The sequence below is a fragment of the Puma concolor genome, chromosome D1, assembly GCF_028749965.1.
Source record: "Puma concolor isolate L17-30 chromosome D1, mPumCon1.1.hap2, whole genome shotgun sequence".
NCBI classification, from domain to species: domain Eukaryota; kingdom Metazoa; phylum Chordata; class Mammalia; order Carnivora; family Felidae; genus Puma; species Puma concolor.
In genome coordinates, this window is record NC_141676.1 from 48252163 (window position 1) to 48276052 (window position 23890).

The 23890-nt window shown below is 46.5% G+C and overlaps 1 long non-coding RNA gene across 2 annotated transcripts; it reads left to right on the forward strand.

The window, feature by feature from the left end:
* The first annotated feature begins 7899 nt into the window (after window positions 1-7899).
* Window positions 7900-23386, forward strand: LOC147576656 (uncharacterized). 2 transcript variants are annotated; one of them, XR_015241016.1, is made up of 4 exons: window positions 7900-8049; window positions 8304-8433; window positions 9435-9505; window positions 22062-23386. It is a non-coding gene; the product is annotated as an uncharacterized LOC147576656 (long non-coding RNA). The 2 variants fall into 2 exon arrangements; XR_015241015.1 differs by having other exon boundaries at window positions 8304-9505.
* The last annotated feature ends 504 nt before the right edge of the window (window positions 23387-23890 follow it).

Sequence of the window (23890 nt, forward strand, 5' to 3'; positions counted from 1 at the left end):
AACAGCAATAATTTCTGCTTGGAAAAAATTTAAAGCAGGTGGACCAAATACCCATCTTGTTCATAAAACATCTCTGCAAACACCCATGGAACATTTAACCTTGAGAAATATAGTTTCCTGGTGCCCTCTCTAAGCTAAATTGTTTGCAAAATATATGACTCTGTGACTGAATTAGTTAACTTGTTCCTTAGGGTTATTGGCCATAAGTCAATTTAATGTTGGAGGCTGTCTACCAAAAATGATGACTTTGTTTTTAGACGCATTTGATCTGTGTTCCTTCTTTGCAACATTAATTCCATAGTAGGTAAGTTGTCTATTGAGGTCAGTCTTGGCTCATGACACAAAACTATGGTATCTATGAATAGGTGAATTTCCCCTTTCAATTTTTCATAACAAGGGGGTAATACCCTGATATCAAAATCACTGAAGAGGAGTAGCAATGTTGATTAAACAGAAGACTGGCCAGAATAAATGCCTGCTTAAGTTCTTTGGGAAATGCTATCTGATGTATCAAAAGAGTATTCTTATTAGGCAGTCCCTAAATCAGGGGTTGGCAGACCACAGCCCACAGGCCAAAACTCGTCTGCAGCCTGTTTTTGTGTGGCCTACAAGCTAAGAAGTTTCTTTTACACGTTTGACTAGTTGGGGAAAAAAATCAGAAAAATAATATTTTGTACCAAAAATGATATGAAATTGAAATTTCAGTGTCCATAAATAAGATCTCACTGGACCACGACCATGCTTATGTTTGTGTGGTGTCCATGATTGCTTCCATACTACAATGACAGAGTTGAACAGTGGCTGTACACGTTATATGACCCACACAGCCTAAAATATTTTCAATCTGGCCTTCTAAGGAAAAAGCTTATAGACCCTTGTTGTAGGTCTATAAGCAGCACCAGTATTGAGGCCAAGTAACTCTTGCCCATATATCAAAGACCAAAGAAATGTCAAAAACCACCAATGATCTTCTATTATTCTTAACAGATTTTTCCCCACAAGAAACAGTACAGTAATCAGTAGTAGAATAACTATGCCTAAAACATACCTGTGCCAAGTATAGAACACTAGCCTGAGAAATTCAAGTTTAACTTTTGATGAGAAAACAAAAGGGTGGGGCACCTGGGTAGCTCGGTTGGGTAAGCATCTGACTCTTGATTTCAATTCAGGTTCTGATGGATCTCAGCTCAGGTCTTAATCTCAGAATCGTGAGTTCAAGCCCCGTGTTGGGGTCCACAATAGGCAGGATGCCTACTTAAAAAAAAAAAAAAAGAAGAAGAAGAAAAGAAAAAGGCAACCAGCATAAATTTAGAAGAAATATCTAATAATTGTGGAAATAAGGGAATGCTCTCAAAAATGGATGGTACCAGGTTCTGAGTCATTTAATTACTTCAACAAATATTTATTGATAAATAAACAATGTGCCTAAAAAATCATGCCTAGAGTATGACAGACTCAAAGTCCAAAATCAGACCACTGAGGCCATCCTTGAGCATATCTGGGCACAGGAAATCTGCTCAGGTGTTTTATTTAGCTTGAAGACTTTATTTTAATCAACTGTATAAAGTGAGAGATCACTAGCAGGCCTCAGTCAGAAGGTTCCCTTGTCGCGATCGACAAGGTTTGAATCATTGACCTTGCTTTATGAAGTTGTGAAAATCAAGCTCCCTGTCCCTCAATCACCACACGCATACCTCCTGCAATTATTTTCTAGACTGTTCCCACTGCTATTGTTAAGGCATGGATCAATTACACCTGCAGAAGCTTAGTGCAGAACTGATTTACCAGGGAGGTTGCTTTTTGCCTTGAGGTTGCTATTTAACCACAAACTAGTGAGTATGCACCTTATCTCCTAGGATACAACATGGATAGAAATGTGTTCAAGCACAGTCAGTCAGCTCTTAAACAACATGAGGATTAGAGGCACTGACCCCCACATACTCAAAAATCTGCATATAACTTTTGGAGTCCCCCAAAACTTAACTACTAATAGCCTACTGTTGACTAGAGGCCTTACCCACAATGTAGACAGTCAATTAACACATAAGTTGTATGTTTTATATATAATACACTGTGGTCTCACAATAAAGTAAGCTAGAGATGTAAAGAAAATCACAAGGAAGAGAAAATACATTTACTGCGTTGTAAAAAATCCGCATCTAAGTAGATCCATGCAGTTCAAACCTGTGTTGTTCAAGGATCTGCTGTATAGGAAAGTGAAGTGACTTTATTAAGGACACACAGATGGCAGGGTCCGAAGCAGGATAGAGACAAAGAATTCTCTGCCCCTGAGTCTGGCGTTTATTCCTCTCTCCCACATGGCCCTGATGCCCCGGTGGGCCTGCTGGGTGATGGCCCTGAAGAAGCCAGAGCCCACGGGATTTCAGGGAGCACAGCGCCCAAGCCATGATGTGGATCTAGGGTTACAGCCCAGGCCTCATGGGCAGTGCCATCATACAGACTGCTCCCCAGAAAGGCCCTGCGGTGGGGTTTAATGCTTTCTGATTGATCACCATCTTGAAATTCTTGATAATGCTAATTCTCGATAATGATAATCTTAGTTATTATCACAGAGTCAGTTTTCATGTGAACTCTGATGGGGCAATGGAGCACTCACCATGGATTAGGGCCTCAGATCTCCTCGTCCTGCCTCCTGCCACCTCCTCAAAATGCTCAGCCAGGGGGCCCCCACAACTGCTGCTGCCCTCAACCCCAGGCAGGGCACAGGGGGAGTCAGGGCCCAGCTCACACCCTATATAGCATCTTGGGGTGGGACTGGGCAGCCAGAGGCCATGTCTCCAGCACACTGAGCTGCTCTCCTACCCCCAACCCAGTTACCAAGATGTCCCAGCAACATTTCGAACTCTGGGGAACCCATCTGCTGTGTTTTGGGGTGGTAAGCTCATGGGAGGGAGAGTGATTTCTCCAGACCCCACTCCCAGCAGCTGTAGGAAGCCTCAGTCCAGAGGCTCCCCAGAGCAGCCAGGCAGGGGAAGCTGGCAGCCCTCAAGCCAGAAAGAGTGTGCATGGGCCCCGTATTGTGGGGAGGGGCCCCAAGACACCCAGGAAGGTTCACACTCCCCTGCAAGTGTCCCCATGCCTGGAGTTCCCCCTCAGCCAGCTCCATGGGTAAGGGGTCCTCTCTTCCTTCCTCTACCTTCCTAAGCCTGGCTTGGACTTGCCTCCTCTGGCCGGGTCGGGCACCCTCTGGGGAGGAGCTGCAAAGTATGAATTGTATCATTTCAGTGACTCCACCCAAGACTTATATGCTCTCATATTTGCATTTAATTTTGCATTGCACAACATAAAGATGAATAGTAAAATTCATGCTAGTAAGTGAAAACTTTAATTTTTCTTAGAATAACATTAAATAGCAAATGCAAAACACCATGACAAGTGAGAGAGAGGCAGCCTGAGAAAGGAAAAAGCTTTATCTATAGCAGCACTTTTTCCCCTGCTTTTTAACCTTGAGGCCCTGCATTTTCATTTTGCATGGAGCTCACAAATTATGTAGCCAGTTCTGGTTACAACTTGCTCTTTGCATAAGCCAACACATGTGCAAGCCTAGCAGCTGACCCTGAAAGCAATAGCTAGAACCCAGTCCCACAATAATGTTACTTTCTGTGAGTGCCCCGTGGTGACTCACAGCTCAAGACTGTATATTTCTCACTTGTCTGAATGCAAAGTAAAAGTGGCTATTTTTATAGAACAAAAACCGAGGCAAGATACAGAATTCAGCCCATCTCTATGCACTGCTGCACCTGAGACATTCGGCACACATAATAAATCTGTCTTTGGAAACTTGCTCCTTTGCAGTTTTGACACAGATAAATGACAAGTATTAAATCTTAAGGGAAAAGAACCAGCTGCTGTAGTTGTTGAATTACTGAGACGTAAGCCTCTAGGCCTGCTGATTTGAAGTACCAGCCAGAGGCCTCCTGGAAAAGGGTACAGGTGAGCTGAGAGAATGTGAGAGGTAACCTCAGAACATCTTTGTCTTCACCAGCCCAAAGAAACTCAAGGTCATGTCTAATATTGTTGGATCCGAACTTTGGAAGCCACTGGACTTTGACCAGTGAGAGGACCTTGCTGTGGACAGATGCCACACTAAGTCAGTGGTTCAAAGCTTGGCCTTCATGTGGGATTTGTCTTTAACTGGAGAGGAAGGTACGTGGTAAAAGAGCAGGACTAGCAACAAACATATTTATTTCTTTCCTGTTCAGCACAATACTGTGGGTAGGATCCAGGGGTGAGAAGGGGGTAATTCTAGAATGTCAGAGCCACAAATAGCGAGTAGGTAATACATGCCTCCACCGGGGTGTTCCTCTACTCCAGGATGGAGCTCCTTGAGGGGAGAGGCCTTGTATTCTTTGTCAATGCAACTCCCCCACTCTTTAGACAGGGAGGCCACGGCCCAGAGACTTTTGCTGGAATTCCCAAAACCACTCGGCTACCCAATAACAAAGCTGAAATGAGAACCAAGACCTTCTTCCTGCGACGTGAGCTATTTTTTCCATAACATTTGGAGAGAAAATTGCTGTCCTTTTCTTTGAAGGTTATATACGCTTTATACGGATGGGAAGGAGTGCCAACAATGTGCTCCTTCCCAAGATGTTAGCAGAATTGAGCCCAGCCAACATGGCGAATGCTGCCAGTTGCTCGGAAAAGGAAGCCCCAGCCCTCAGCTCAAGGGGACTTGCTGTTAGTCCCGAGATCCCAAGGTGAGAGCCCTGTGCAGGGAGATGACCCCTACCAATAGGAGGAGGAGCCAGGCTCTCTTCTCAGAGCTCTCCCTGGATTACTCACATAATCCCTCCAGCTAAGCAGTCAGGGGGCACTATAAGCAATTCCACTGGTCTGAAACAGGACAATGTGCCAGCGAGAGGGGTTCGATCAGACCTGAGAGTCTGAGACTTCACCCTCAGCCCTTAGATCTGCTGCCTGTCCAACCCTGGGAAAGGCAGAGGACAGTCCTTAGGAAGAGGTGACTTCTGACCCCCTCCCGTGGCAGCAGAAGCCCAGCGCCCGCTGTGGAAAGGCCATGCCTGGGAGCACATGCCTCCTAAGACTCCCAGCTCTGTCCCTAGATGTCTCCCTTCCTTGGAGCCACTGCCTGAACTCATCGGACTTGGAGCTGGAAGCCTACCTCCTGGAACACTGCTCTTCCCGTCATTGTCCCTCCAATGGAGAAATGGCAGCTTGAGGTAGCCATAGAGTCTGAGTGCCCCCGGCCTCACACCTCCCACTGACTGGCTGTGAACATAGACAGTTCACTGACATCTCCAGGCCTCAATCTCTTTATCAGCACTGCTTCACAGGGTGGCTGTGAGGATCCACTAAATTGTCACCTGTGAGCACACATTGTACATTGTTTAGTGATGGCCAACACTCACCTATTCCGCTTTATCTACCACCAGGACAAACTACTTGAGAGTGTTTGAGAGCATGCAGTTTGGAGTCAGACAAATATGGGCAAGTAACTGAACGTTTCTCAGTTTCCACATCTGTAAAATGGGCACAGTACCTGTGCCTACTACAGGGATGTTAGAAGTCATGCCAGATAATGCATGAAAATCAATAGTTAAAATTTTGTTAGGACTTTAAATAAGTTAATATATAACACAACCACCTGTCTTAGGGCCTTGCACCTGTGTGTTAGCTATTATTAATACTTTACAACTAAATACAGGTATAAACAGTGAAAAAAGACAATGCCTTTAAAGTGCTTTGTTCTGTTTCTAGCACATGGTTTGTTTTCAGTAAATAGAAACTACTAAGTAATGTTAGTTTATTGTTGCTGTTATTATCAGTAATAGAATTGATAGACCCTCTTATTGGATCTAAATTTCCTATCTTTGTTGGACTCAAACCCAGCCTGACTCCTGGAATAACATTCAGGTGTCCTCCCATTGGGTCAGAACAGAAGTGTCACGTCCCTAAACGTAAGATCGGTAGCTTGAGAAACAGAAGAAAAGAAAAACTGACGCCCAGGTTCCCATCGCCCACGTGTGCTGTCGCTAAGGTGTCTCTTGGGATCTTGCTACTTAAAGTGTGGCCTGGGGACTGTCAGCATCAGGCATCCCAGGGAGCTAGTGAGAACTGCAGACCCTCAGGCGCCCCTCTGCAGCTCCCCTGAATCAGAATCTGCCTGTTAACAGGTCCCCCATGATTCCCATTCACAGCAGAGATGAGCAGCAAGCACTGCCTTGGGGCTCAGCAGAATGCTGCTCTTTCCTGCCTGGCCTGGTCCAGGTAACAGGACGGAGTTTTATCTTTGACTCCCCGCCACCCCAAAGCTGGCAGAGCTGCTTTCATGGGTATGCAAGGTGTGCAGTCTCCAGGACCCCGTGCTCAGAAAGGTCCCGTGCTTCATTTTTGCTCCGCATTGCTGTCTTGAAATTCATCATAGTCTGAACAAGGGCCCCAATGTTTTCATCGTGCACTGAGTCCTACAAATGAGGTACCCCCGATGCCCAGGACCTTGGGGTCCTCTGGGGCTAGAGTCTAAAATTTGCCTGGCTTTGGCCACCTTCCTTCCCCAAGCCAGATCCCACCCCCCTGTGCCAGTGCCCTGAGCCCTGTTTCTGCCCCTATGTGGACATATCCTGACATGGCTGCAGCCCAGGCTACATGGAGAATTAGGTGCACTTCAGCAGCACCTGCCACCCTGCCTGACCAGAGGGATTTATCCTCCTGGAGGTAAGGATTGCCAGAACCATGCCTGAATCCCACACATGAGTTATCTCTTATTTAGCATTTAGATGTCCTAGGTGCTCCGCACTATTTTTGACTTGCCTTGTCTCATTAAATCTTCCAATAGCCAGTAGGGTACGTATTATTTTTTTCTGTTTGACAGAGAAGGAAACTCAAAGACATTAAAATAACGTGCCAAAAATCGAATAACAGATCAGAAGCAAAACCAGGATATAAACCTAAGTTTGTCTGAATCCACAGCCTCCGGACTATTCTGCATCACTGCACCTGGTGATCCTGGGCCGTTCCCTCCCAGCAGCCCCACCTGCCCAGGGACCCAGACCCCCACTCACTATGGCCCATCCTCACCCCATTTCTCTAGAGGCTCCCCCCCATCCCAAGTGTTAACAGAGGAGACATTTTACAGCAAACATTCACAGAGCCGCTGTGGAAAATTAGCCACAAACTTTGTGTCTTAAGAAAAGAGAAACTTATTCTCTCACAGGTTTGGAGTTCACAAGTTTAAAAACCAGTATCATGGCACTGAATTAAGATGTTGGCAGAGCGTAGTCTCTCTCAGAGGCCCAAGGAGAATCCTCTTCCATGTTCTGGCGGCTGCAGCTTCCTTGGCCTGTGGCCACATCACTCCAGTCCCCGGGGCCAGCATCATCAAGTCTCTGCTCCGATTTTAAATCGTCTTCTCTGTGTGTGTCAAGTCACCCTCTGCTTCCCTCTCATAAGGATACGTGTGACTGCACTCGGGGCCCACCCGGTAACGCAGGGCAACCGCCCCATCCGAAGATCCTTAACTTAATCCCCTCTGCAACGGCCCTCTTTTTGCCATAGAAGGTAACATTCACAGGTTCCGGAGATTGAGACGTGAATATCTTTGGGGGGATCGTTTTTTTAGCTAACCAAAGTTGGCAAATATGCTAATAATTGGAGTTCTCAGAAAAAGAAAGGCCTCCTGGCCCTGCCCCCGGGAGGCTCTGCCCCTGGCCCTGCCCCCGGGAGGCTCCGCCCCTGGCCCTGCCTTCTGAAGGCTCCGCCCCTGGTCCTGTCTTCGGAAGGCTCCGCCCCTGGCCCTGCCCTCGGGAGGCACCGCCCCTGGCCCTGCCCTCGGGAGGCTCCGCCCCTGGCCCTGCCTTCTGAAGGCTCCGCCCCTGGCCCTGCCCTCGGGAGTCTCCGCTCCTGCGCGCCCTCCAAACAATGCAGCTTCCAGGAGAACCAGCTCCAAAGTACTTAGGCCACACTCAGAGGAAGGGGAGGTTTGGGAAGAAAGCAGCAAGGAACCCTAGTGAAGGCCCTAGAGCCAAAGAGCCCAAGGATAGGTCTTCTAAGGAGAAGAATTGAAAGGTAAACTGCTCTGGAATCTTACATTCCCTTCTCACAGGCCTTTTCCAGCTTTGCAGATAAAATATGTGTGAAAATCATAGTATCCGTTAAGAATTCTGCTCTGGGGCCATCATGTGTTCAAGTATTAGCTAATAAACCTCCTCCTTCCAATTCCTTTTTGTTGCTCTTACTCTTTATCCCCTCTTATGACTCAGTTGGTAACTTTCTGTCTCTGCTTGCTTATGCCTACATTCTTATTCATCCTTCCATGTCAGGTAAATCACTCGCAGCCACGGAAACTCCGAGGGGCAACGTCCAGTCTCATTCGGAGGATGGAAAGTAAAATAACGGCTTCCTGAAAGAAGATGGAAAGACAAGACTTGAAAACAGATGCCCTTAGATAAGGTGAAATGTCTCAGGACAAGAACTCAGCTTGGACCGGAGTCTGTATAGGTTGGGGCTCACCTGGTCAGCCACACCCGTGTACTGCATCTGTCAGCAGGGACGTTAAAACTCGGCCTTTTATGGACCACAAGAAAAAGAGCTGAGAATAAGTGAGGCAAACAGTGGATGAACGGAGTTGTTTGTATATGTTCACACATCCAAAAATGGTGCCGGCAATAACCCTGTGCAGGTGCCAGGTAAGGATTTCACTACCAGCCCCTCCCTGTGAGACACTGGTGCTGCCGTAAACCAGGAGGCTGGGGCAAGATCTCCTCCAACACTATCTGAGTCTGTTGCTCCATCTGTTCCGTGTTCGTTCTGGGCTGGGACAGCCTCATCTTCCCTATCCCAGCACCAGGGTAGACATACCTACTGCTCACATGTCTTTCTTCAAAGAGCAGACATTGCCAGCCGTGCTTCTATTTTTGTAGCTAATCTGACCCTATTTGCTTCTGCACTAATCTATGCAGCAGCTTCAACTTGCCCCTAATTAGAACGTGTGTCTGTGTCAGTCAGGGTTGGACCTGTGAAGCAAAACAAGTAGATCTCTAGAAAAAGAGATTGGGATATCAAGGAATGGCTTGCAGGGAGCTGACCCATGCATCGTGGGAATGGATTAAAAATGGCCCCTGTACAGATGTCTGTGCATCCGATACTGGAGCTTGAAGGCCGTAGGGAAGTCAGGAAGCAAAGATCACCAGCAGGCTGGAGCCCCACAGGCACAAGCAGGGACCCCACAAGGACAGCCTGGAAGCTGTGTCCATTCTTGTTGCCCCTGACCTTGGTGGAGTGGAAACCATGTCGAGGCCGGGCTCCTCATCACTTAGCTAAACTCACGCATCTGGTCCAGCTGCTGCTTCATGCAAGGAGCTGAGTCAGCACATTAGCTACAGAGCCAGGCTCTGCCTCCCTTTTACCCTCCAAAATCTCAAGGGAATCTCCCTTGTGACACACCCCAACAGGAAACACACAAGCAAGGGAATTCTTTTACATGAACAAAGCCAAAATGCCACGTTACAAAGCCATCGGTGCGGTAAGTCAGACTCCCCTGGAGACAGACTCTGAGAGGGAGGTGGAAATCCGGAGGCTGAGGTTTTTCAGGGATATTCTCTGAGTAAGAAAAGCGGGATGGGGCCAAGGGAGAAGCTGAACAGAGAGGCAGTCACAACAGGGACCCATTCCCCATGGAGCTCTGCGTCCAGGCTGGCCTTCAGGGTTGTCTGGAATCAGGCAAGGCTGCCTCCAGAAGAGCACAGGGCCTGCGTGCAGCAGTGAGGAGGTGGAGGGCAGTTTCAGGGGGGTCTAGACTGTGAGCCATCAGCAACCTTCACTCCTGGCACCTGGGGGAACGAGTGCCCGGGTCCCAAAGGGACCTCTGGACAGGCCCCACCATGGCCAGTAAACCTGCTTCACTAAATGCCTTGCCTGTGAGGAGAGCATCTCTGCCGGAGGAAGAGATTTTAGATGGGATGACAGAGCTGTGTGTGCTGGTAGGAGTGGGGGGGATTCTCCCTATTGCTTGAAGGGCTGCTCTCTCCCTATTGCTTGAAGCAGTCTCTAGTGACTGCTTCCTTGTCCTCCACTTCCAAATCTCTTCCCAGCTCCAGGGGCAGGCGGTGGAACTTTGCAGCGCTTCCCCGGGACTTTCCATGGTACTGCTCTGCACCTGCTACTTTGCAATGGTTACATGGGTGTCCCCCATACTCAGGCTTCCCTGGGAAAACCCGGGTTCCGGGGAATGTGGAATTCTAGGACACACTATGAATTTCCTGCAAAGTGAGCTTTGAAATCCAGGCATGAGACTTTGTCTCCAGAAAGGCTGCTGAGAACCCATTCCCTTTACTCCGCTGAGGGTGGGCTCTGGCGCCATCCTCAATGTCATTTTCCTTGTGCCATTGCAGGGTCCATGAGTGGCAGGAAAGACAAGGCTGCCATTTTGTTTTTTCCCAAGAGGCATCAAACCACTGCCTTACACACGGCTATTCTTAAATATCCTCCAAGTAAAATTGGCCTTAGAATTTAAGCGCCATACTTACACAAAAGTGTGGACGAATGCAGAAAATAAACACATCCTTCCAGTGTCTTCCATCTCAGTGGCAGGCCCCTCTCCATCTTGTGGTACAAGCCAGAATCTGAGGCGTCCCCTTGATACCACTCTCCTCTGCAGCCCCCTCTTCACCAACCACTGTCAAGAGCTTTCCCAGGCCCCTTCCCACTTCCCTCTTTCTTCACTGGCCCCTCCCTCAAGCTGCCAGCACCCCTTCTCTGGGACCCTGCGGTGACCCCTGACTTTGTCTCCTCATATGTACTCCTGTCCCTTCAATCTGATCTCCATTCTGGACACGGAATAGTCTTTTTTTTTTAATGCTTATTTATTTTTGAGAGAGAGAGCATGAGCAGGGGAGGGGCACAAAGAGAGGGGGACAGAGGATCCAAAGTGAGCTCTGTGCTGACAGCAGAGAGCCTGAAGTGGGGCTAGACTCACGAACTGCAAGATCATGACCTGAGTTGAAGTCAGACTGTCAACCGGGGTTGCAATCCGGGTGCCCCACGTAGAATGGTCTTTTAAAAATATAGTTCTGGGGCACCTGGGTGGCTCAGTTGGTTGAGCGTCTGACTTCAGCTCAGGTCATGATCTGGCAGTTCATGAGTTCGAGCCCCGGGTCAGGCTCTGTGCTGACAGCATGGAGCCTGAAGCCTGCTTCAGATTCTGTGTCTCCCCCACTCTCGGCCTCTCTCCCATTCACACTCTGTCTCTCAAAAATGAATAAACGTTAAAAAAAAAATGCTTTAAAAATACAGTTCTGATCATGTGTTTTCTGTCCTTCAGTTTATTCAGTGTCTTCTGACCTATTGTGTTCCAGATAAGAATACAATTCCTAATATGGCTCCCAAGGCCCTACAAGGCCTCGGGTCTTAGCCTGCTCCGGGCTGTGCCTCACTCACTGTGCTGCAGCCAGAGCTGGCCTCTCTACCGGGTCTCCCCCAGGGACCTCCCCTGTTCTTCCCCCACCTGCTAATGTCTGCTGTGGTTAGTGGTTCCACACACAGGACCTGTAGTCAGACCCTCAGGATTCCAATCTCCAGCTCCAGCACCTTTTTTTTTTTTTTAAAACCTGTGTAGCTTTGGGCAACTTACTAAAGCTCTCCACACCTCAGTCTCCTTATCTGTAAAATGGGTGCACTCCAATGCTGCAGGAGTACATGAGGCACTGTGTGTAGACCACAGTACCAGGCACGTTGTGAGTGTTTGGAAATGTTAGTGACCATCCTAATGCATCCTGCAGGCCTCAGCCCAGGTGTCCCTCTTTATGGCGGGTGGCCCCTGCTGCCCCCACACCCCACCAGGGCCAGAGCCTTCCCATGCTCCTGTGGTCCCTGCCCCTTCCTTCCTTTCACAGCATGTACACAAGGTGCTCAGGCCACAAGCCCCCTCAGGGCAGAGACATGGCCTGATTGCTCACCATTATATCCCCAAAGAGCCTAGCACCATATATCCCCAAAGAACCTAGCACCAACGTTTCTCAAAATAAACGTTCCCTTCTCTGGTGCATCCAGGAGAGGGTGGGTATGGGATGTGATCTGGGCTCTCTGTCACCATACAAGGAGTGGGACTGGGAGGCAGGAGGCGTGTCCCAGGACGCCTTCTAGGGCTGACGTCTGTGAGTGGTCTGCCCAGGTCTAGTGAGTGAGCAGAGGCGCCACATCGGCCCCATTTGGTGCCTCGCCTGGACCCCGCAGGCTTCATTCAGAGTGAGGCCCACAGCCCTGCTTCGGAGGCTTAGCCATAGAAGACAGCCCTTCCCACCAACATTAACTTGCCCACATGGCCAGCCTGGCTTCACAGGGGTGTTGTTTTGATTTCCATTTCTTTATTAGAGAACAAGGCCACCTAACACAAACACTTGTCTGAGTCTGAAGCAGAAAAGGGCAGGAGGGATATCATGGAAAAAGTCCGTATTATGGGTGGGGAGGCCTGAATGCAAGCCTACATTGCCCTTCTCTGAGTAATAGTGCACTAATCATTTTCACTCCCTCATTTGTTTTACTCATTTGGTTTTTTTTTTTTTTTTAAAGTTTATTCATTTATTTTGAGAGAGAAAGGGAGAAAGAGAGAGAACACAAGCGGGAGAGGAGCAGAAAGAGAGGGAGAGAGAAAGAATCCCAAGAAGGCTTGGCGTGCTATCAGTGTGGAGCCCAGCATGGGACTCAAACTTGTGAACCCTGAGATCATGACCTGAGCCGAAATCGAGAGTGGGACACTCAAACAACTGAGCCCCCCAAGCACCCCTGTTTTACCCATTTGTGAAATGAAAGAGATGGATGTCTGAGCCCCAGCAAGGGTGTGCCAGCCTCTCCCTCGGTCTCGGAGAACCTACCTGCCACACGCTGATGTCAGTTCTAGGTAACAGGGGGCCCTACTGGACACAGAGTCCTGATTGGGCTAAAGGTGGACACCCCGCCAGGTCCGTCTTAGGCCACGAGGATGGAATCAGCCACCTGGTGATGGGCACTGTAACTGTAGGTTAGGAAAAGCCAGGCCTCATGCTGCCCTGATGTGGGGCAGGGCTGAATTCTGTAGCTGCATTTTGGGAGTACACCTGTGAGCCTTGGAGAACGAACTGGTTTACAGAGACAAAAATGGAACAGACAGAGGCACATGGCCCCAGACAGAGATAGAGAGGAGTCTCCGATGAATTTCGTCCCTGTAAAGCCCAGCTGTAATTCCTCTGGGGCATGCCTGGGGACACCCCTGTAGCCCCTCCTTTAAGTGGGGTTCAGACTGTTTCTATTCTATTGTTGATAAAGATGTCTTCTCATATTGGATGTCAGTTAAACACCTCAACACATACGACTGCCTTACTCATGACAGCTTTCTATTGTCCAAAGACCTCTGACTTTCACTTACCCTGTTTTAAAGCCCACTAGACCAGGGAGATCAGTGCTATAGGAAGGGCTTTCATTGCCCAGCTGAGGAAACCAAGACCCAGAGTGGGTGATGGTCAAGGTGAAGGCAGAGCTCTGCCTTCAGAGCATATCCGGAAGTGCCATCGGAGGACCCTCTGTCGCCCGTGGCATCAGCCCACTCTAGGCCAAGGCTGTTATGAACTCAGGCTGTTTGCAGAACTCTGCTGTGGAACAGCGTCTGTCCCTGGTCTGTTATGTGTTCTAAAAAGTAACAAGGGCTAGACCATGGGGACGCTAGAGCTGGGGACATAGATGCAAGGCGCAGACCCCAGGCAAAGCTGTGCAGACGCCTCTACGGTGAAACAGGAGTAGCCACTGGCCTGGAGAGCACAGCCAAGCTCCTAGGCATGGCATGAGTGTGCGGGAGTGGGGTGAACACCACAGACAAGAACACCCCCTTCCTAAAGCAGGAATAGGGATCTGAGTGGCCAGGAGACATTTGTAGGCGTCCAGCCTGTGACTTCAGCCTCTGGGCACTGGCCACCAGCTGCCAGACATCCCCTGGGCCATGAGCAGCGGGAGCGGCGACACAGTTGGGAAATCCCCAGAGTGTCTCTGCAAAAATCAAAGAACCTGGAGAAGAGGCTGAGGAAATTTTCTGATCATTATTCAAAGCTCCTTTTTGTCCTGTTAAATACTTCGGGAGCTTCAGGAGAAAAATCAAAGATACGGTTTTCTAAAGATGCCATCCCTGTGAGCAAAAGTCACGTATTTTGAGCAGGTGTTGGCATTGCAATAATACATTGTTTTGAGTCCGAGTTCTCTCCGTAGCCTCACTCGCGGGCACAGGCGTGGCACGAAGCCGGCTCCTTATAGAAATAACCCGAGGGCTTGCTCGGAGCCCGGGCCAGGTTGGACTGTAAGCACTCTCATACCCCATTTCACAGATGAAGAACGGAGGCGTCGGAATCCCAGGTCTCACAGCTGCGACGAGGTGGAAGCAGTGTTTGCCTCCAGGCAGCCTGGCTCCAAACCCCTGATGTAATCTTTGGAGTATATTTGATGCTCCTTGTCCTCATGTTTGGACAGGACCGGTTCGGGTGGGCAGGATGGCAGGGGCCTGTGTATGGAGCCCATCAATACCAGCTGGGCCAGGGCTTTCAGTTTGCCGGCCCTTGCTGGTGACGATGTTTTCACCAGGGTCTGGACCTGTTTTTTAGCTGCACTGTCTATGAAGTAGAGTCTTTGGAAGAACAAAGGACAGAGTCAGGGAAACTGGGGTCTGTACCTTGGGCAACACTCTTTCCTTCTCTGAGCTTCATGTCCCCCACCAAAAAAAAAAAAAAAAAAAAAAAAACACAGGTAGATGAGATGGCCTCGCATCTCTTCTCACATGCTCTTATTTCCAGATGATTTTCACATGTCATCTGAATTCTACCCACAGAGGAGAAGCTTATTTAAGCGTCAGGTTAAATAATTCAGCAGCTGGCACATGGTCTGCCCTCAGTAAATGTCCCAGAGTAATTTAAGGGATGCCTTAGGCATCTGGACTTCCCATCATATCTGTGTCTATCCCCGTAATTTCCTAACCCTTGATGAGCCATGTGAGTTGTCGTAAAGCCTGCGGTTTATGAAAAAGATTTCAGGGCTCAAATCCCAATCAGGGGGCATGAAATCCCTGAGAGGAAGAGTCCAGAATGTCATTGAAGCTGACAAAGAGACAGCATAAAAGAAAACAGGACCAATCTCACTCATGAATATAGATGTGAAAATTCTAGACAAAATGCCAGCAAATTGAATTCAACAGTATATTAAAAGAATAATTTAGCACAACCAAGTAGGGTTTACCCGAAGAATGCAAACCTGTTTCAATATTAGTAAATCTGTTTATAGAACACATCAAAGGGTCAAATAAGACAAACCATATGATTATCTCACTAGGAGCAGGAAAATCATTTATGAAAATTCAACATCAATTCCCAAAGGGGACATTCTCTAAAATACCAGGAATAGATGGGACAAGTGGACATTTGTTGGGATGGAGGTGGTTAGTGGGCTGGCACTCCACATCTGAACCCTCTCCCTATGTTTGGGAAATTTCTCACTTTCTGGATTTGGGTGACAGACAGAGCTATCTCCGAGTATGAAAATGGAGAAAATGCCAGACGCTCACTCTTCCAGGCGCTGGCCCCACCCCTGCAGCAACAGTGAGGCACTCGGCCTACACTCAGATGATGGAGCAAAGAAAAGAGGCAGCAGAGAGTTTTTTATTTTTAATTTGGTTTCATTAAATGCAGAGGATTTTGTATGATGGCTCCAGTAACAGCAGTAACATGGGTTTGCAGGGACAGCAGTGCAGTTGCTGTATCTGGGTTCCAGGGGCCAACAGTGCTGTGGCATCTCAAGCTGTGGCATCTCACATCCAAGATGGCCATGGCCACACCTGTCTTCTGGGGCATCTGGGCCATGGTGACCACTGCCCAGGTTCCATCCGTTCTTGACCTTGTGGTGATTCTCTGAGCTATCCAGGGTCCCATCAAAATTTCTTCTTCACTGAAATCCTCCAGCATCAGTTTCTGTTATGAACAGCTAAGAAATCTTAGTGATGCAGAAGGCTAGTTCCTTAGCCTAACAAAGAATATGTCTCTCGTTTTCAAACTTGTTGCCAAAATAATACATAATGGCATCGCTATTAAAACTAAGAGTAAAACAAAGATTGTAGCTAATGCTACCATTTTTTTTTTTTTTTTTTGGCCTATGCATCCATATCTTCTCTAAAAGTCAGATTTGTTGGGGCGCCTGGGTGGCTTGGTCAGTTGAGCACCTGACTCTTGATTTCAGCTCAGTTCTATGATTCCATAGTCACGGGATCAAGTCTTGCATCGGGCTCTGTGCTGAGCACGGAGCCTGCTTGAGATCCTCTCTCTCTCTGTCCCTCTGCTCTTCCCCCTATGCATGCTCTCTCTGTCTCTAAAACAAAAATATAAATAAATAAATAAATAAATAAATAAATGTCAGATTTGTTGAGATTTAGTTTGCATATGCTAAAATGTACCTCTTTAAAATTTACAATTTGATGACTATTAGCAAATCTATATAGTTACTTAAGCACCACGACATTCAATGTATAAACTATGTCCATCACCCCAAAAGCTTCCCTTAAGCTCATTTGGAGTTAATTCTCTCCCTAACCCCAACCCTGGCAACCATTTTTCTGATCTGTGTCTGTAGGGTGGCCTCTTCCAGAATGTCATATGGCGAAATCATATGGTGGCCTGCTCCTTTCACTTAGCGTTCGACTTCTGCAATCCATCCACGTGGCTGCCCGAGCACTATTCCACTGTATGCGTGTGCCAGAAGTTGTTTCACAGTCCAACGGTTGATAGACATGGGGATGTTTTCAGCTTCAGACTATCAGGCAGGAAGCTTCTATGAGCACTTGCGTAAAGGTTTTTGTATGAACATATGTTTATTTTTATTGGGTAAATATCTAGGAGTAGGAACGCTGGGTCATAATTAGTAAATATTGAACTCCAGAGAAACTACCAAGCTGTTTTCCAAAGTGCCGTCCTGTTTTGCATTCCCACCAACACCACATGAGAGTCCCGTGCTCTGTACCCTTCTGCACTAACACTCGATATGATCAGCCTTTTCATTTGAGCTGACTAGTAGATGTAGTCTCTTGGTTTGGTTTTAATTTTTATTTCTCTGATAACAGATAAGGCTGAGCATCTTTTCATGTGTCTATTTGCCACCAAAATATCTTTGTTTGGTGAAGGGTCTGTTCAAACTCTTCATCTAGTTATTTTTTTCTACAGCTGTTTATCTTATTATTATTGGGCTGTGAGGGTTTTTTATGTACTCTGGATACAAATTCTCTATCAGATTTGTGTTTCGCAATATTTTCTCCCCTTGGTGGCTTGTCTTTTCATTTTCTGAAGAATGTCTTGCAAAAAGCGAAAGTTTTGATTTTGATGAAGTCTAATTTGCCACTTTTTCTTTTATGATTCATGCTTTTTTGTGTGTCCTAAAAAATCATTGCCTAGCCCAAAGACATGAATATTATTTTTCCTGTGCTTTCTTCTTAAGAGCTAAAACTCTATATTTGAGCCTAAGATTCATCTTGAGTTAGCTTTTATAGGAATGTGTGAGAAAAGGGTCAATGTTCATGTTTTACATATGAATGCAAACATTTTCCAGAATACCATTATCATGTAACATTGTATCATGATATCATGTATCATGTAACAACTAGAAGTTCTGGTTGGCATAGTAAGATACCAAACATCAGTATGAGGTAAATTATTGGAAAGGAGGAGGAAAAACATTATTTACACTCAGTATGATTTCATACCCCAAAGAACTCAAGAGAATCTATTGAAAACACATGGAATTAGCAAGGAGAATTCAATAAAATAATTCATTGCAGAATAAACATGCAAAAATCAACAACTTTTCTATATAACAACAGTAATCATTTAAAGGCTATAATAGAAAAGTAAAGAATCCTGTTTGTAATAGCAATAAAAGCAATAAATGCCCACAAATAATCTTCACAAAGAAAGTGCAGGACCAACAGAATGAACCTCAGGAAGCTTTATTGAAAAAAAGATAACTAAATATAGATGTGTCAATCTCTTAGATAGAAAAACTCAATAGTATAAAGATGTTCATTTTCCCAAAGGAATCTGTAATATTGGAGGGTTTGGGGGAACATGACAAAATGATTCTTCTAAAATTTATCTGGAAGAGTGAACAGGAAGTGTAGTTGAACAAAAAAAATGTTGAAGAGCAGTGAGGAGGGCCTGCCTTACCAGGTGGGAGGATATTTAATAAAGATATCATAATTAAAATATTGTGGCAAGGGCTCTAAATCAAATAAGTGATAGAGCATGTGCTAGAATAGGATAAATGAGTCTAAACAGAACCTGATATATATTAAAACGTCATGTATGATAACATCATTAATCAGCTGGAATCACGATGTGTTGCAGGGTAGCAAGAATGGAAGAAAAGAGACGAGTTCAGAGGCTATGGGGATAGTTGAGGAGAAATGTGATGGAAGACAAGTTTGTTGGGCTGCTAAGCCAGAGCTGCTCCATAAGTTGTCAGGCAAGCCAGAACCCCCTCTGGGGAGCAGGGCATTGCAGGCTGGTCGGCAGGTATGCAGAGGGAGTCAGACACCTCCAGCTCCCTCTAGTGACAAAACTTAACATCATGTCAGCTGGCAAAGGCAATAGATGTAAAAGACCCTTATCCACTTCTATAGATCGGGCAACGAACGGTGAACTTGGACTGAGAGGTAACATATTGATAACCAACAGGATGTAAGTACCAAACTATGTTTTTTCAAATACAGTTAGGGTCTCAGCTCTGGACACGGTTGCTAACATCCCAATGGCCAAAGCAAGTCACCTACCGGAGTCCAATATCAATGAGGTGTATGGGAAGTATATTCTATGGAGAGAGGGGGAGGGGAGTGAATATCCAATAATAATAATAACAATATTCCGAACGATTATAGTGGTAGTACTAGTAGGATTGTCCTGAGGGACTGAAAAGGAAGGTAAAGAAGTGGGATGGTTTTCAGATTTCAGAGATGTGAGCAGTTGGTGGCTGGTGATGCTACTTACTACTGTAGGGAGGACCAGAAGATAAACAGGTTTGCTGGGTAAAATCAAGAGTTTTGTTTGAGATTTGTCAAACACTGACATCTAAGACCAGATGTCACATGGGAGTCTAGAGCTCAAGAGAAAGATCACATGGAGAGATATATGCATGATAACCACTGGCTTATAGAAAGTGCTTCATGCTGTGGATCTGCTCAGGGTCACCGAGGAAAAGAGTGTAGCCAGAGCAAAGGAACTGTTCAGGGATGGAGCCCTGGGCACTGCAATATTTTTTAACAGGTAGGGAGAAGGATTCTGTAGGGGGACTGCAAAGGCGTTGCTGGCCTTGTGGAAGAAAACCAGGAGGGTACGGTGTCACAGGAGCTAAGAGACCAGGGTGTTTCGAGAAGGAGGGGATGCCAAATGTTACCAGGGATTTGAATGCAGTGAAGATTGTTGGTGACCTTGACATGAGCTGGGTAGGGGACCAACTCCATGAAGGAGCACTTTACTAGGTGCCGGAGCTAAGAAGATGAATAAGATACGTTTCTTGCCCTTTAGGACATCGTAGCCTGGTGGAAAAGGGAGACATGCAAATAAATCATTGCAATACAGTGTGATAAATCTTATAATAGAGTAACATTTTCTTAACACGTGTTCCACTGAACACTATTTGAGGGAGATGTTAATCAGTGCTCTAAAACCGGAGTGTTGCAAGACCAAATAAGCTTGGGAAATGCTGCAGACTGAACCCTGTCTCGGGCTGCAGAGCCTACTGCCAGCCTTTTAGCGCTATGTCCAGGGCTTAGGAAACCAATGTATTGCACCTTGGGGTTCTCTCTGTACACCCAGGTCTTGTCTGGTACCCCAAGAATTAAGGAGAAACAATGCCAGCTCCACAGTAGAAACAGCTGCTGGCGGGAGGGAAACAGACCCAGGAGGAACAGCTTCTGACAGGGTGACCTGAGAGCAGATTCGATCCTAGCAGGACTGTCAAAGCAGGATTTCCCTGCAACGTGCCGGGCAGCAGGGGCAACTGTCTCAGGACCTCCTCCCCCCGGTGGCTTTGTCCCACAGGACCCAGTGTCTGAGACCTCCCAGCTGAGCCAGTAGGCCTGCAAACCCAGGGCAACCACTCACACTTTGCAGCAGAGTTGAGAGGTCTGGCTTCTAATTAAGTTGACAGTTTCCCTAGAGGTAGAAAAATTAGAGAAAATTAAATCACCAGTCAGCTCCTCAGCAGTTTTGGTCTTCAATTTTTCCCTGACAACTAAAGCCATGGAGGCAGCAGAGACCCTATTAATACTTTGTTGCACAGAACACATGCCGCTGAACAAAAATCATCTCATTAGTCTACGGTTCTGGGATTTCCAGGTGCTTTCTGAAGTACCCTATATCCTGGGGAGGTAGGGACAGAGGCAGCGGGGTTCTGGGAGGTTGGAAGGCACACGTGATGTCCAGAGGACAGGCCGGCTTGGGCGTGGCAGAAGCAGGTGCCAGTACCCGACGGGTGTGAGTCCAGACAGCAGAAGGTGCTTCGGTAATATGGTTCTGAGTAATGGCTCAGTCACAGCCTGGCCTCGACCACTTTCTGGGGGTAAAGCAAGGGACAGCCAACCCAGGGAGAGAGTAGGATGGGGAGAATTCAGGGTGAGGAAATGAAGTTCAGTGCAGGGAAACTGAGGCAGAAATCAAATCCAGACCTGTGGACTGAGGTAATATGGTAAGGGTAGGAATGTGAGAATAGTTTTGTTTTGTTTTGTTTTCCTCAGCAACCCAACCCTGAAAAAATTGTCAAGTAACCCCTCATCCTGTTCAGGGTGGGAGAACCGCGGTCTTCCCTCAGAGCTTCTCTAGTTCTAGCTGTGGGGAAGTGAGGACCACCAGGGCATAGAGCTAAAGTACCTTGGATATAAGGAGGCCACAGGGGCAATACCCCACCTCCTCATTGCTCTTCTTGAATTCTCGACAACCCCTCTTGAACACAGGGTCTTTGGTTTAAAGGGTTGCGTGAGTCACCTTTTTAAGAAGTCAAGCAAAAAAGAGTCTTCTTATTGGAGCTGTTTTCATTGCAAAGAATCAAGTGCCACTGTGGCTTAAGAACAGAGATGTAGTTTATTGCAGTGACACAGAGGGACGTTAGACTAAAGAGACAGGGTAGAAAGCACAGCCAGACCCCCACAGGACCCAGGCCTGAGGACATCTCAGTCTCTGTCAGGTCATATGATCTCTCTAATTCTGTTTCCATTCAATTCTTCTATTGATCAACCATCTTCCTCTGCTTACACACACTGTGCTTGCCCTCCACTGCCGTGTGCATCAATCAGCCATCAATCCTGATTCTAGGTGACTTTTAGTTTAAACAGCCCTCTCTCAATTGGGCACTGTTCCTGTGCAATCTCATCCAGATTCTCTAGAAGTCAATGAGTCACTGGCTGGCAACGGTAAGTCAATGGGTCATTACCCAATAGGTCACCAACCAGAAAATAGATCAGCTATTCACCAACTATTTATTGCCAAGGAAGGTGGAATCACATAATACTTGCATTATCCCTGCCAGGGACTGTGAGCAGGGTGGATATTGAAGCCCAAATGTATAGAGTTGTGTAGATGATTACAAGAAATTCAGACTTATTGAAAGAATATACAAAGCAGGTATGGTAGCTGAACAATGGCCCCCCAAAGATCTCCACGTCCTAATCCTGTGAATGTTACCTTCTATGGCAAAAGGGACTTTGCAGATGTGATGAAGTTAAGAATCTTGAGATGGGAAGATCGTGCTGGGTTATCCAGGTGGGCCAAATGGCATCACAAGAGTCTTTATAAAAGGGAGTCAGAAGGGTAGAAAACACAGTAGGAGGAGATGTGACACAGAAACAAGAGATTGGAGTGATTCAAGGAAGGGCCACAAGCTGAAGAGTGCAAATAGCCTCAGCTAAAAAAGGTAAGGATCTAAATTCTCTACTGAAGCCTCCAGAAAGAACATACCCCTGTTGACATTTTGATTTTAGACTTCTAACCCCCAAAACCCATATTTGTGTTGTTTTAAGCCACTAATTTTGTGCTAATTAGTTACAGCAGCAACAGGAAACTAACACAGCCTGGAATCATGGGACGTCCTCCTTCCTCACCCTGCGTGGACCTGGGACCGGCACTTCTGGTAGACAGCCAGAACTGCAGCTCATTGTCACCCAGTATGTAACTTGAGTTCAATCAAACTCCACTCCCTTGTGTGTATCTTGCATTTATACTCTTTCCATAAGTGAAGGTTTGATTGAGTTGGTTCATCACTGTCCAATAGACAGGATTCCTATTGCACAGTCATGCTAATGGCGCACATCTGGGGGTGTGGCTTCCCTCTTGTCCAATCAGCTGTGTCCAGGGCAACAAGACTGCTGTCAATCAACTCAAAGTGAGGAAAATGTTACTGAGGAAAGAATGGGTCTGGGCTATTTGTGGGAGTCACTTGAGGACACCTCCCAGGTGACACAGAAGTTTAGAAAGCAATCTTGAGGTTTCAAGAGAAGAAAGGCCCTTTCTGACCTCTTTACACAAACTTTAATAGGGCAGCTTGAATTGTCAGAAGCTTTAGAGCTACAGACCTGGGGCTCCATTCTATGGGGTCTTTGATCCCTGCCCACCGTCCCCTAATGCCAGCTCTTATGGTAGTCCTCCGCATGTCAAAGGTGACCATTCCTCCTGCATCACCCACCTTGACCTTGGCCCTGCAGATTGGTTTGAAGGAGGGCACAGTCTCACTGCTTGCCCAGAAGCAGTATTTTTAGGAGTTTAAAGATAAGAAAAATCTGTTGAAGGCAATTTCAGGTTCTAGGCTTTATAAAAAGAGATGCAGTGGAAATCTGGAAATCAGGGTGGCTTAAGAAGTCAAAGACATTTGAATTACTGCCTTTGGGACTGGAAGAAACCCAAACAATTAGAGGTGTAAAGGCACAGGATTCACGGCTTGATAGGTGTTGATATATCCCTCAAAACAGGTCTCCAGGCCCACTGGAGCCTGACCTCATTTAAAACTGCTGGAAAAATGCATGTAATAAGCTCAGTCTGAAGGCTCCCTGACAATTCAGTTTGGATCAAGGCTCTTTCCTATAAGGGTTTGTTGTATTTATTACCATTATTTTTTAGTTATTTATGTTTTCCTGTTATAATATGCTACCTTTTAAAAAACAATTAAGAATCTCAGACCAGACTATCTAGAAATAAACTGGTGCTTTTCTATGGTGTTTGTTAAAAGGCAAGGATTTTGTTTTTTACTCATTATTCCGTCTTGTTATGGATTTTCAATGACTTGTCTCAAAATTGTTCCATCACCTTAACCTGAATCCTCAATTAAGTTTCCCAGTCACTACTATTAAATAAAAACCTTTAAAGTATTTTAATTTAGGGGCACATTGGTGACTCAGTCCGTTAAACATCCGACTCTTGATTTCAGCTCAGGCCATGATCTCACGGTATAGTTCATGAGATTGAGCCCCACACTGGGCTCCTGACAGCATGAGGCCTGCTTGGGATTCTCTCTCTCTCCCTATCTCTCTCTGCCCCTCCCCCACTCACACACACACATTCTCTCTCTCTCTCTCTCTCTCCCAAAATAAATATTTTTTTAAATAAATTTTTGGGGCGCCTGGGTGGCTCAGTCAGTTAGGCGTCCAACTTCGGCTCAGGTCATGCTCTCATGGTTTGTGAGTTTGAGCCTTGTGTTGGGGTCTGTGCTGACAGCTTGCAGCCTGGAGCCTACTTCAGATTCTGTGTCTCATTCTCTCTCCGCCCCTTTCCCACTTGTGCTCTGTCTCTCAAAAATAAATAAATGTAAAAAAAATTTTTTTTTAATAAAAAATAAATTTTTTAAAAATTGTTTTAATTTAAATCTTACTTTAAAGGAT